This window comes from Ailuropoda melanoleuca, chromosome 9 (genome assembly GCF_002007445.2).
Source record: "Ailuropoda melanoleuca isolate Jingjing chromosome 9, ASM200744v2, whole genome shotgun sequence".
Lineage (NCBI taxonomy): Eukaryota > Metazoa > Chordata > Mammalia > Carnivora > Ursidae > Ailuropoda > Ailuropoda melanoleuca.
This window is the reverse complement of record NC_048226.1, coordinates 55890589-55902889: the sequence shown is the minus strand read 5'-3', so window position 1 is coordinate 55902889 and position 12301 is coordinate 55890589.

The following is a 12301-nucleotide window of genomic DNA, read 5'->3' as shown; positions in this document are numbered from 1 at the left end:
GATTTTATTAATTACTTACGAATTTAAACAGTGTGCCATCTTTGTGAAAAATTGACCCTATTATCAAAGTGAAATGACTTTATCTTTGGTAATTCTTTTTGCTTAAGAGCAATTTTGTCTAATATTAATAAAGCTCTACCTGCCATGTTGTTTGCTAGAATTGCATAGTATACCTCTTTGCCTTCTTTTCTTTAAACTTATTCTTACATAAAGAGCATATCTTTTTTTAGAAACAAGCCTGATAACCCCCAAAGTATTAAGTCCATTCACATTCTTCTGGTTTTTATAAATTTATTTTTAATTTATTTTAATTTTTTCATTCATATTGTTAAAAGATACTTTTTATGGATATGGAACTCTAGATTGGCAATTATTTTATATCTGCATGTATAAATGACCATACTACTGATTTTCAGCTTCTATTGTTGCTCTTAAAGCACTGGCTGTCTCTCTGTCTTCTTTTAATGATCTGCTTTTTTCCCTGTGGTTGCTTTACAATAGTTGCATTTTCTTTGGGGTTTTGTAGTTTCACGATGACATTTCTAAATGTGGTTTCAATTATTGAATCTGTTTTTTCTGAGTTTTGGGAAATGATCAGCTATTACTTCTTTTTTTTTTTTAATTTTATTTTATTATATTATGTTAATCACCATACAGTACATCCCCAGATTCCGATGTAAAGTTTGATGCTTCATTAGTTGCGTATAACACCCAGTGCACCATGCAATACGTGCCCTCCTTACTACCCATCACCAGTCTATCCCATTCCCCCACCCCCTCCCCTCTGAAGTCTTCAGTTTGTTTCTCATAGTCCATAGTCTCTCATGTTTCATTCCCCCTTCTGATTACCCCCCTTTTCTTTATCCCTTTCTTCCCCTACCGATCATCCTAGTTCTTATGTTCCATAGATGAGAGAAATCATATGATAATTGTCTTTCTCTGCTTGACTTATTTCACTTCAGCTATTACTTCTTTAATTATTTTTTTTAAAGATTTTATTTATTTATGTGACAGACAGCCAGCGAGGGAGGGAACACAGCAGGGGAGTGGGAGAGGAAGAAGCAGTCTCCCAGTGGAGGAGCCCGATGTGGGACTTGATCCCGCAATGCCGGGATCACGCCCTGAGCCAAAGGCAGACGCTTAACGACTGCACCACCCAGGCACCCCTACTTCTTTAATTATTACTTCTGTTCTTGTCCCTCTTTTGAATTTGCCTCCTTATGGAACACTGATTAAAGATAAGTTAGCTTTTTTTCATGTGTCTGTTGGCCATCAGCATGTTTTCTTTAGAGAAGTGTTTGTGTCTTCTGCCTAATTTTTAATTGGATTATTTGTTTTTTGGGTGTTAAATTGTATAAGTTCTTTATATATTTTAGATACTAATCCTTTATTGGGTATGTCATTTGCACATATCTTCTCTTAATCTGTAGGTTGCCTTTTAGTTTTGTTGATTGCTTCCTTTGCTGTGTAGAAGCTTTTCATTTTGATGTAGTCTCAATAGTTTATTTTTGCTTTAATTTCCAAAGCCTCAAGAGACATAGGAGAAAAATGTTGCTGGGGGGGATGGGTGAAATAGGTGATGGGGATTAAAGAATATACTTATCATGATGAACACTGAATTTTGTATAGAATTGTTGAATCACTATATTGTATACCTGAAATTAACAGAACACTGTATGTTAACTATACTGAAATTAAAATAAAAAACTGAATAAAAAGTAAATTAGCTCATTTCTCTGTTATCCATCTCTGTCTTTTTAAAATATTTAATTAATTTATTTCAGAGAGAGTGAGAACACATGGGGGGGGGAGAAACGGAGGGGCAGGGGAGAGGGAGAGGGGCAAGTAGACTCCTCACTTGCTGGAGCCTGACATGGGGCTCAATCCCACGTCCCTGAGATCATGACAGTGGCCAAAGTCAAGAGTTGACCACCCAACCGACTGAGCCACCCAGGTGCCCCTGTTATCCATCTCTTAACTTTCCTCCATATTCTGCATATTTTTGTCCCTGTATGCTGCATTATGGTTAATTTTCTAGTCTGTTTTCTAATTCCCTAAATCTTTTTCAACTGTGTCTAATTTTCTCTTCAACCCCTCACATTTTTATGTGTCTCTTCTGACTTTGTGTTTCTTTTATAATATTTCGTCCTTTCTTTTTCAAATCTGTAGGTTTATTTTTATAGTTCTCCTCTCTTGTAGACAGTTTCGAGTTGTCTTTAATGTCTTTAAACACAGTAAGCATACTTGTTTTATTTCTGGATCTGATCATCTCAGTATCTCAAATATTTTGCATCTCCTTTGTTATTTTTTGGAGGCTGATTATTTTTCATGTGTCTTTATTTTTTTTGTGTATTTGACTATTTTTACTGTGGGCTACTCAGTGATTTTGAAAAAGTACTTTTAATGATTCTTTGAGACCTTCCTGCAGAGATGATTTGCATTTCCTTCTGTAGACCCCAGTGGGCACTACTACTACCATCAACCAAGTTTATGGCTTGAGATTGATTGACTGCCCAAATAGTGTGATCCAAACTTCAAGTCTGTATGAGCATAAGGCCATGGTGACCACAAGTTCTCAGGGACATTCTCTGCCCTCTTGTCTCTTCTCCTCCATTTACTCAGTGCCATGACAACCTTCTCTACAGTCTCCTGAGGGGTGTGTATGTGGGAGGTAAGGCAGGGAACTTATTTCTGGTTTGTTTTTACCCTGAGATGAAACCTCGGCATGCAGCTTAATGTCTCATAATAAACTTACCACCGTAAGCAGACTCTGGACCTCAAGTTCTGACTATCTCATCACCTACGTCCAAATTTATTGGGTTCGGCAAAGGAGCTTCAGTATTTCACTATTTCTCCGAATCCCACTTCCCTTTAGGTTTTGTCTTGGTAGTCCCTCACAATTTTGTCAAATATTTTATTCTTTTAAGAAGATTTTTAAAAATCTTAAGCAGTGTTTTAATTGTTTCCAACAGGACTTTTGTCTGAATCTAGTTTGTTATTCACTCGAAACAAAAATCTTGGTTTTTTGTCCTTATGATAGCAATCATAACCTGAAAGTTAACTAATGGGAATGATTGGGATATATTGTTGACCAAGAATAATTCAGTGTAGAAATCACCACACTGTTTTTATGGAGCATAAGGAAAACATACATTTGATTTGGGGCATGAGGCACTTGTTTCCTTTTTCAAGATACAGCTTTGCAGCTTCAGCACTGGCTAGGCTGCCACCCCATACAATTGTTTAACTCTTCACATTGTCCTTATAGACTCTTAATCCCAAAGCAAAAATGACTTAAACCATTTGGGCTACTATAAGAGAATGCCACAGACTGGGTGGCTTATAAACAATAGAAATTTATTCCTCACAGTTCTGGAATCTGGGAAGTCCAATATCAAGGCTCAGGTGGATTCGGTGTCTGGTGAGAGCTTGCTTCCTGTTCATAGACAGCTGTTTACTCACTGTGTTCTCACATGGCAGAAGGGGCTAGAGAGTTCTCTGAGGTCTTTTTTTTTTTNTTTTTTTTTTTTTTTTAAGATTTTACTTATTTATTTGACAGAGAGAGAGACAGCCAGCGAGAGGGAACACAAGCAGGGGGAAGTGGGAGAGGAAGAATCAGGTTCCCAGTGAAGCTGGGAGCCCAATGCGGGGCTCGATCCCAGGACCCCAAGATCACGTCCTGAGCCAAAGGCAGACGCTTAATGACTGAGCCACCCAGGCACCCCTCTGAGGTCTTTTTTTGAAATAAGGACACCAATCCCATTCATGAGGGCTCCAACCTCTTGACTTAATCACCTCCCAAAGGCTGTATCTCTTAATACCATCATATTGGGCATTAGGATTTAACTTATGAATTCTGGAGTGGGGAGCACAAATATGCAGTCTATATCAGTAGGAAACCATGGATGTCTATGGATGGTCATTTATAGAAAGAAGGGTCATATCTTGAATAGAAGACTTAGGAAATTCTCCCCTTGGCCCTGTTTTGTCTGTAATTTCCTCTACTGCTCACAACTGTTGTTGAGAGACATGGAATTTTAGGATAAAACGATAGATCTTGATTTCATGGATTCTTTTGAAACTTACTATCAAATACATCATTGCTGAGATATGGAAAGTTTGAAATAGACCACAAAAATATTTGATAGCTAATAGACATTGAAATATAGGCTGCAGAAAAACAAGAGAGTTGATCTTCCACTCCCATTCCCTGCTCCTTAATTCTACCAGTTAGCAGGGTCTCATCTACTATGATTTGTCAACAAGTGGTAGACAAACTTAAAGACCAATTTGTTCCTTGAGATATGATAAAACAAACATTATGAGAAATAAAGCTTTCACTTTTTCATCATGAATGTGAGGTCTGGAAAGAAAATGGTCAAATTTGCATTGCAATGGGGACTCCTGTGAGAGAACCTTGGTTTATAGTGAGCGGTGAAGGAAGACAAAGCACTGAAACTTACTAATGCTCTCTTAGTAAAGCTCAGCATCTATTTCCTGGAAAAGAAGAACATGTTTTCAGTGAAGAGAAAGAAAATAATATGAAAGTCATCTGTTCCAGATAATCCACCCTTTAAGATCTTCCTGCCACTTCTGACATTGTTCTTTTTTAAAAATCCTTTCCAAGAATGTCAATAGAATCTTTCCTGTATTTCAGCAGCCACATTTACTAGCATTTGTAGTTCTATTAAGACATAAAAGTCAATATGTCATCATGAAATTGTGTATCATGAGGACCACATGTTGGTAAGAAACTATATTTTTCAAACACCAGCCTTTTATTAGTATTAACCAAATTGATCTTTGGGAGATAATTTGGAAGAGTCCCTGTCATACGTTAAAGTTCTTGCTTTAAAACATTAACTCATTACAAAATTAAAATAAATGGGAAATTGTTGGGAGCCTGGCTGGCACAGTCGGTTAAGCGTCTAACTCTTGGTTTCTGCTCAAGTCATGATTTCAGGCTCGAGAGACCAAGCCCCGTGTCTGCCTCAGTTTCTCTCTCCCTTCCCCCTCCACTCCCCCCTCTAAAATAAATAAATCAATCTTTAACAAAATAAAATAAATAAGAAACTGTGAATGACGCATAGACACACCATTTGATTATGGCTCTCTAGAAGACTGACCAACCCCAAGAGCTGGTTAATTGGAACATATTGCTAATGCATAACCTTCTATATGTTGATCAATGAACATTTAGGAGCATACTTAATCATAACATGTCTTAATTCTTTTCATAGAAATTCCTAATAGAATAGGTTATAATTTAGTAACTCCTTATACAGTATCTTACAAATCTGTCCGTAGGATTCATATTTTGTACCAATCTGATAGACCTAGCTAATTATTTTTCTCAATGAGAAATTATTTTTACTGAGCGTATTCAGTAAAGGACTTTCCTTTTACATATCCATCAACCACTGGCTAGTGTGGTCGCAGGTGACAGCCTCAGAAGTTGTGGTTTTTTGCTTAAGTTCCCGCCAGGGTTACAAAGGACTGAAGATTTATTCTCAAACATGGCTCCAGAGTATCTGGTCATTGTCATGCAGAGATGTTTACTCTGCACACTGTAGCAGTGTGTCTAAAAATAGACTTAATTTTTGTTTTCAGCACGTCCTACTTTACTTTTCCCATTTTTTCTCTCTGTTCTCTCTTCACTTCCCCTCTGCTGATGAAGTGATGTTGGTTCAGGCTAGATTCTTCAGTTGCCAGCCAACCCTGCCCTCCGACCCCCAGTCACGCTCACAATCCCGGCCTCCGATGCTGCTCCGGATGAAGGAGACTCAAGTGTACTGATGAATCCGCTCTGAATCCGCTCTGAGTGTTACCGTAACTTCACCAGACTGCCGAAGCGCTGGCCGCTCGGTTACCCCGGTGACAGCCCACTCACTCTGTCTCCTCACACTCAGAAGCTCTCATCAATAAAACCAAGTTCATTATTACCCAAAGAATTTGTTTTTGCTTCACTCTGGAAAAGAACAAGTTATTCTCGCATCGAACTTGCTGTCCACTCAGGCCCAGTCCTTTTTTGCGCCCCCTCTGGCTCCAGCCCCACTGTCTTTGCCTTCTCTCTCTGTGGGGCTGAATTCACTGATTCCCCTCTGCGGAGCAGCGATACAGCAGAATTGCTCCGGGAAGGACAGAGCCAGGCATCCGGCTTCCCTCGCTGACGCCGGCCGCTTCGTTCATTTTACAACCTTCACAAGCTCGGAGCCTGTGTGCGTCTAGAGCCGTGCGCGTTTTAAAAGCTTATCCATGTAACCATATAAGGCCATATTAAGTTAATTTTTTTCTGGCTATGAGAAATTTGTGATGCTAAGAGCAAAAATAAACCACTTCTAGCGTTTCACAAGCATCCATTATTTCAGGAGTCAGAAAAAGGGACTCCAGCAGGTGGAGCAGAGCTATAAGACAATGAGGAAGGGGGAGGGCTGTGAAGAATTAGGTCTCCAGTTTCATCTAAAAGGGGTCAACGTCAAATAAAAAATGGCCAAGGCATATTTTCTTTCTTTTTTAAAAAAATATTTTATTTATTTATTTGACAGAGAGAGCAGGAGAGCACAAACAGGGGAAACAGCAGGCCGAGGGAGAGGGAGAAGCAGGCTCCCCACCGTGCAGAGAGCCCAATGTGGGGCTCCATCCCAGGACCCTGGGATCATGACCTGAGCCGAAGGCAGAGGCCTAACTGATTGAGCCACCCAGGCGCCCCCAAAGGCATATTTTCAAAAGGGCCAGGTTCTGCCTATGAGGCCATCAGTGTGCAAAACACTTGAATATTTATGTGAAATGTACACAAAACTAAGCTTTAATAATACATGCTAGGGATCTTTGTGCATCTCTAATGCATGCCATCACTTGCCCATGAACCAGACGTTTGTGCTGATGTTCCATCTACAGTGTCTACATCCAAATTAACTCCGTGGAAAGAAGTACACTCCCCAAAGCCTGAGCTGAATTCCTGCTCTGGTTTCCTCAGATCAAGCAAACGATGTGACTGCTTGCATTAGTTTTCCAATAGAAAACGGGCAAGCAGAGTCTGCAAGCGGGGTCTGCTACTTTCCCCCTGGGCGGGGTGGGGGGGCAGTGCTCTCCCTCAGCGTGATGCTTTCTTACCCCTCTAGAGAAGATGAACTCTTAAGTGCTCTCACTTGAAAGAAATCGACAGTTTGGAAATGTTGCTGGAATGCACGGAGAGAAGAGCCTGTCCCTGTTCTATTGCTTCAGAAAATACTTAAGTGCTTAGTCATTAAGGTAGAGAAACTAGCTTAGATTTTAGATACATCAATTTAAAAAAAAGTGCCATGGCTCCAGCCCCATCTTTTGGATTCTAGACACAACTACCTGACACCAGGATGATGCTGCAGGAGTGGGAGGCCCCATCTCCCCAGCCTCTAAGTAGCCAAATCAGGCAATCTTTGCAGGAACCACACCTCCATAAGGCCCTCAGGGAACAAAGGAACACAATGTATAGACCTTAGAGTCTATCTTTGTTTCAGAAGAGGCAAGCCAAATACACAAGAGTCTTTGGAAATAGAAAAAAAAAAATTTCTGGGGGCGCCTGGGTGGCACAGCGGTTAAGCGTCTGCCTTCAGCTCAGGGCGTGATCCCAGCGTTATGGGATCAAGCCCCACATCAGGCTCCTCTGCTATGAGCCTGCTTCTTCCTCTCCCACTCCCCCTGCTTGTGTTCCCTCTCTCGCTGGCTGTCTCTATCTCTGTTGAAAAAATAAATAAAATCTTTAAAAAAAAATTTCTGAAAAACATTTTTGGGAAAAAAATATCTAACTTAAACTTTTCTAATTTCCATTGTATTCTCTCTCATTCCTTCCAGGAACGTGACTATAAATCAGAGGGCATTTGCATTCAGAGAAAAAGAGGTCAAGCCAAGCTTAACCAGCACCTTGTCTTCTGCATTTTGAGATGGGTTGTGACTGTGGGGTGGTACATAAAGCTCATCCTTCTTTGGACAGTTCTGGCTTGATTCTGCGGTGACCCAGTAACCCAGGCTTCTGACCCCACTGAGCTTCTTTTATTCAGTGCAGTTCATGCTTCCCTGACGGAACCAAAGGGAAGGACAGCTGCTGCCTTTTCCTCACTCTTGCTTAGCTTTGAGGAAGAACTGTTTGCTGGCTTCAAAAGACTTCTTGCATACCAAAGGTTAAACAAAAATAGTGGGATAATCTCCTTGTCTCTTCTGTCTAAAAAAGAGAGAGAGAGACATTAAAACATACAAAGTGGTTTAAAAATAGCATTTGCTGTGGCCAGTTTGGAGCATTTAAGAGGGATAATGAATCCCCATTTATCCCACAAGCACATACAATTCAGATGATATGTGCGCTCACCGATCCTCCTGATTTTAAAGTATATTTGTGTTAATCAAATACCTACTGTGTATTAGTGCAAGGTATATATGAACTCATCATGTCTAAAAACAACTCGATAAGGCAGATACTGTTACTCACATCTGCATTTTAGGGATGGGGGAATTAAGGTACAAAGAGATGGAGTAAATTGGCCAACATCAAACAGCTAGCAACTACCCAAATAAGGAATTAAACCCAAAGTTTTTGTTCTTTCCACCCAGACATTCCACAACCTCAAATGAGGGATGGGTCTTTATCCCTCAAGAGGCCCCATACTTGCTCTGCTGAATACAAAGTGTGAGCCCTGACCTCAGCAATTACTGATGCTTGACCTCACTGAATTCACATGCAGGCTTTCTCAGTTTTCTTTTGGGGACAAAGAGATGTGTCTTGTGTGAAATAAAGCTCACAAAATTCCCCCAAACTCAACAATATCGGGCCTCTATGTTCTCTCAGGAAAGAGACTAGTAATTAATATCTTCATAGGTAGGGATTTTCAGGTTTTAGAGAAGGGCAGGGGAAAGAAAGGGTGAAAATATATTCAACAAAAGCGTCCATCGTAACTGTATATCAGAAGAGCCATCCTGGAGAGACAACGTGAATGTGTTTGGCTCCAAGCTTGTGTATAATAAGTGCTGGATAATTGTTGAACACTCCCTTGAGTGTGGAACAGTTTTGTTCTGTGGGGGAGGGAGCATTCAGAGAGATTCAGGACTCAGGCAGGATTGTCCAAACACATGGATTACCAACTCTCTCTTATCAAGGAGCATGGTAGTGAGACCTTGCTCTTAATTCTTAATTTCTCACCTCCTCTTTTAAGTTATTCTCAAATAGGCAAGACAACATAACTTGACATTCTCGTTTTATCCTCTCTTGCTGGTTCAACCTGTCTGATCTCTTTTGCTTAGAGTCTCCCAAACGGAGTCCCAAAAGAACTAACACTATTTTAATTACTATCCCCCCAATCTAGAAAAGTTGAGTACGACAGTCAAAAAGTCTTTAAGAAAGAACAGTTCTTCTCATTAGCTTGGTTAATCAGTGAGGAAGGCCGTTAATTCCAAGACTATCCCTGGGAGAACAAAAGTTACCAGGGAGTGGGTAGGTTTGAAAATAAAACATACAATATGTGAAAAATTTAGCACAGTTCCTGGTCTAGAGTATAGACAGAGCAAATGTTAGTTGCCTTTCCCCACAAAATTCTACTTCACAGACTTAATAAAAATATCAAAAGAGATGATGTGTATTCAAATGTTTTCTAGAGAGTAAAGCTGATATAAATATACATTCTTACAATAATACGGTGGTTTACTTATTTATTTATTTTTCTTCTAAGTAGGCTCCATGCTCAATGCAGGGCTTTGAACTCACGACCTGAGATCAAGACTTGAGCTGTTAAAACAGAACAAGTAGTAATAAAGAAATTAATATTTCTTAAGAAGAAAAGAAAAAGAAAAAAAAATACCTGAGCTGAGATCAAAACCTAAGCCTTAAGAGTTGGAGGCTTAACTAACTGAGTCACTCAGGCGCCCCAGTAATGCTGTGGTTTAAAGTTGACCCATGGAGGCGCCTTGGTGGCTCAGTCGTTAAGCGTCTGCTTTCTGCTCAGGGCGTGATCCCAGAGTCCTGGGATCGAGTCCCACATCAGTCTCCTCCGCTGGGAGCCTGCTTCTTCCTGTCCCATTCCCCCCACCTGTGTTCCCTCTCTCGCTGGCTGTCTCTCTCTCTGTCAAATAAATAAATAAATAAAATCTTTATTTAAAAAAAATAAAAGAATAAAGTTGACCCATGGCCTCTCCTTGTGGCAGGCACCTGCCGGAGCCTCAGGTCACTTCTCAGTCTCCAAGGCTTCAGGTCACTCTGTTCTACCTTATTCTTGTCACGATTATTGTGGTCTCAATAGCCACATCGATGACCTTAGTGTCTTGGTTCCTTGACTCCTTCCATCCAATATCTTGCCCTCCACCCATCCACAATCACTTTACAATCTCAATTGTAACCCCCCCTGCTCTCTGCCACCACTTCCTCTCTTACCCGCTGGCTTCATTTAGTGCCCCTCATCCAACAATCCATTGACTCATTAGGACCCAATGTCCTTCATCCCCTCATGCTATCACTTACCCAGATTAATTCCTAGAGCAAACCATTTCAACCAGTCATTAGGATATTCATTCAAACTCTTTGTCCTTGTGTTTATTAAGTTCTTGGCACCTCCCAACACTGGTTAATTCAACTGTCAGCCTCCTTCCTGTCCGTACCGCCGCTGGGCTCTTAACCACTGCATTATGCTGCACATCGGTTTGCAAAAGTGTAAGTCCCTCCTTATAGCAGCTAACCCCAGGAATGCTGTGAAAGAGGAATGAGGCATATGTGACTCCATAACATTTAATGAAGTAATTACAGGGTTGCATTCATGACATATTGCCCAGCCAAGGTGCTACCTTTTTTTTTTTTTTTTTTTAAAAGATTTAACACTGCATGGGGCATTTGGGTGGTGCAGTCGTTAAGCATCTGCCTTTGGCTCAGGGCGTGATCCCAGCATTCTGGGATCAACTCCCACATCGGGCTTCTCCGCTAGGGGCCTGCTTCTTCCTCTCCCACTCCGCCTGCTTGTGTTCCCTCTCTCGCTGGCTGTCTCTGTGAAATAAATAAATAAAATCTTAAAAAAAAAAAAAAAGATTTAACACTGCCACCCAGGAGCCCCACAAAGGGGCTACCTTTATGATCTCAGCTATAGCCTTACTGTGGATGAGGAAAAGGTCCCCCAGGCTTCTCCAGGTGGTCACTTGTGAATCCTAACTTGGCTGATTGCAGAGTGATAACTGCCACCATACCCTTTCCTCTGAGCATCAGACATGGAATGTGAGAACATCTTAAGCAGAGGAAATATATCTGAAAGCACTGAGGGGAAAAAGAATCTTTTGTGTTGTTGTGTTTCAGAAAGAAAAAGAAGGCATTGTGACTGAAGGGCCAGGGGAGAAGGAAGAGAGAGGAATGGCTATGCAGCTCTGGGTTACCTGTAGGCATCACAGCCCATTGTTATAAATTTAGACTTGTGTCTATGTGCAATAGGCCATCATCGGGTAGAGTCAACTACAAATTTCAACTGATTAGTTGGTTGCTTTGTGACAAAATGATTGATAAGGATGAAAGAAGATGTTGAAGAGTAATGCTGGAAACCAGGTGAGACTGATGGTACACGGACAGAGGAGATGAGCAATGGAATGGAGAAAAATGGACCTGCCATCTATTTTAGGGACACACATGACCAGACTTTCGTGATAGATTAAGTGTAGGGAATGTGTGAGAGAAAAAGGATTCAAGGATAATTTCTGGGGTGTTTGGCTTATACAGCCAGATGATATCATTTACAGAGATATAAAGACTGAGAGAGAAACAAATGCTGGGGAGCAGGGCCCAGGATCAAGATTGGGTTTTAGACATGTTAAGTTGGAGAAACCTGTAGGATATGCTAATGATGCTGCTGGATGGTCATTGCACGTATGACACTGGAGCTCAGAGAGGCAGTTGGCCTGGAAATACAAAGGTGAGCATTGCTGGGATAGAGGAAACTTAAAGCCACAGGGAGAAGTGAGGTGACTTAGGAGGAGAATTATAAAAGGAAGACTACAGAGCTCAGGACCAAGCGTGACAAACACTAGCTTTGAAAAGTTAAATGTAGGAGGAAAAACGAACAACAGCCATAGAAAAAGAAGAAGAAAGGAGATAACCTACAGAATCTGCTTAAGTAACTGGAAAAAGCATGTGTGCCACCTAGGTTTCTGTTGGCAAAGAACAGAAAGACAGGCTTACGTAGGTCCGAGCCGTCTTCTAATATTGTTCTTCCACATTTGTACACATCCCCCATGCCTGGCTCCCAATTAAATTGAGAGATACCCTTTTAGGTATTTAGGAAAGAGAAGGCTGAGTTTGTGGGGCAAA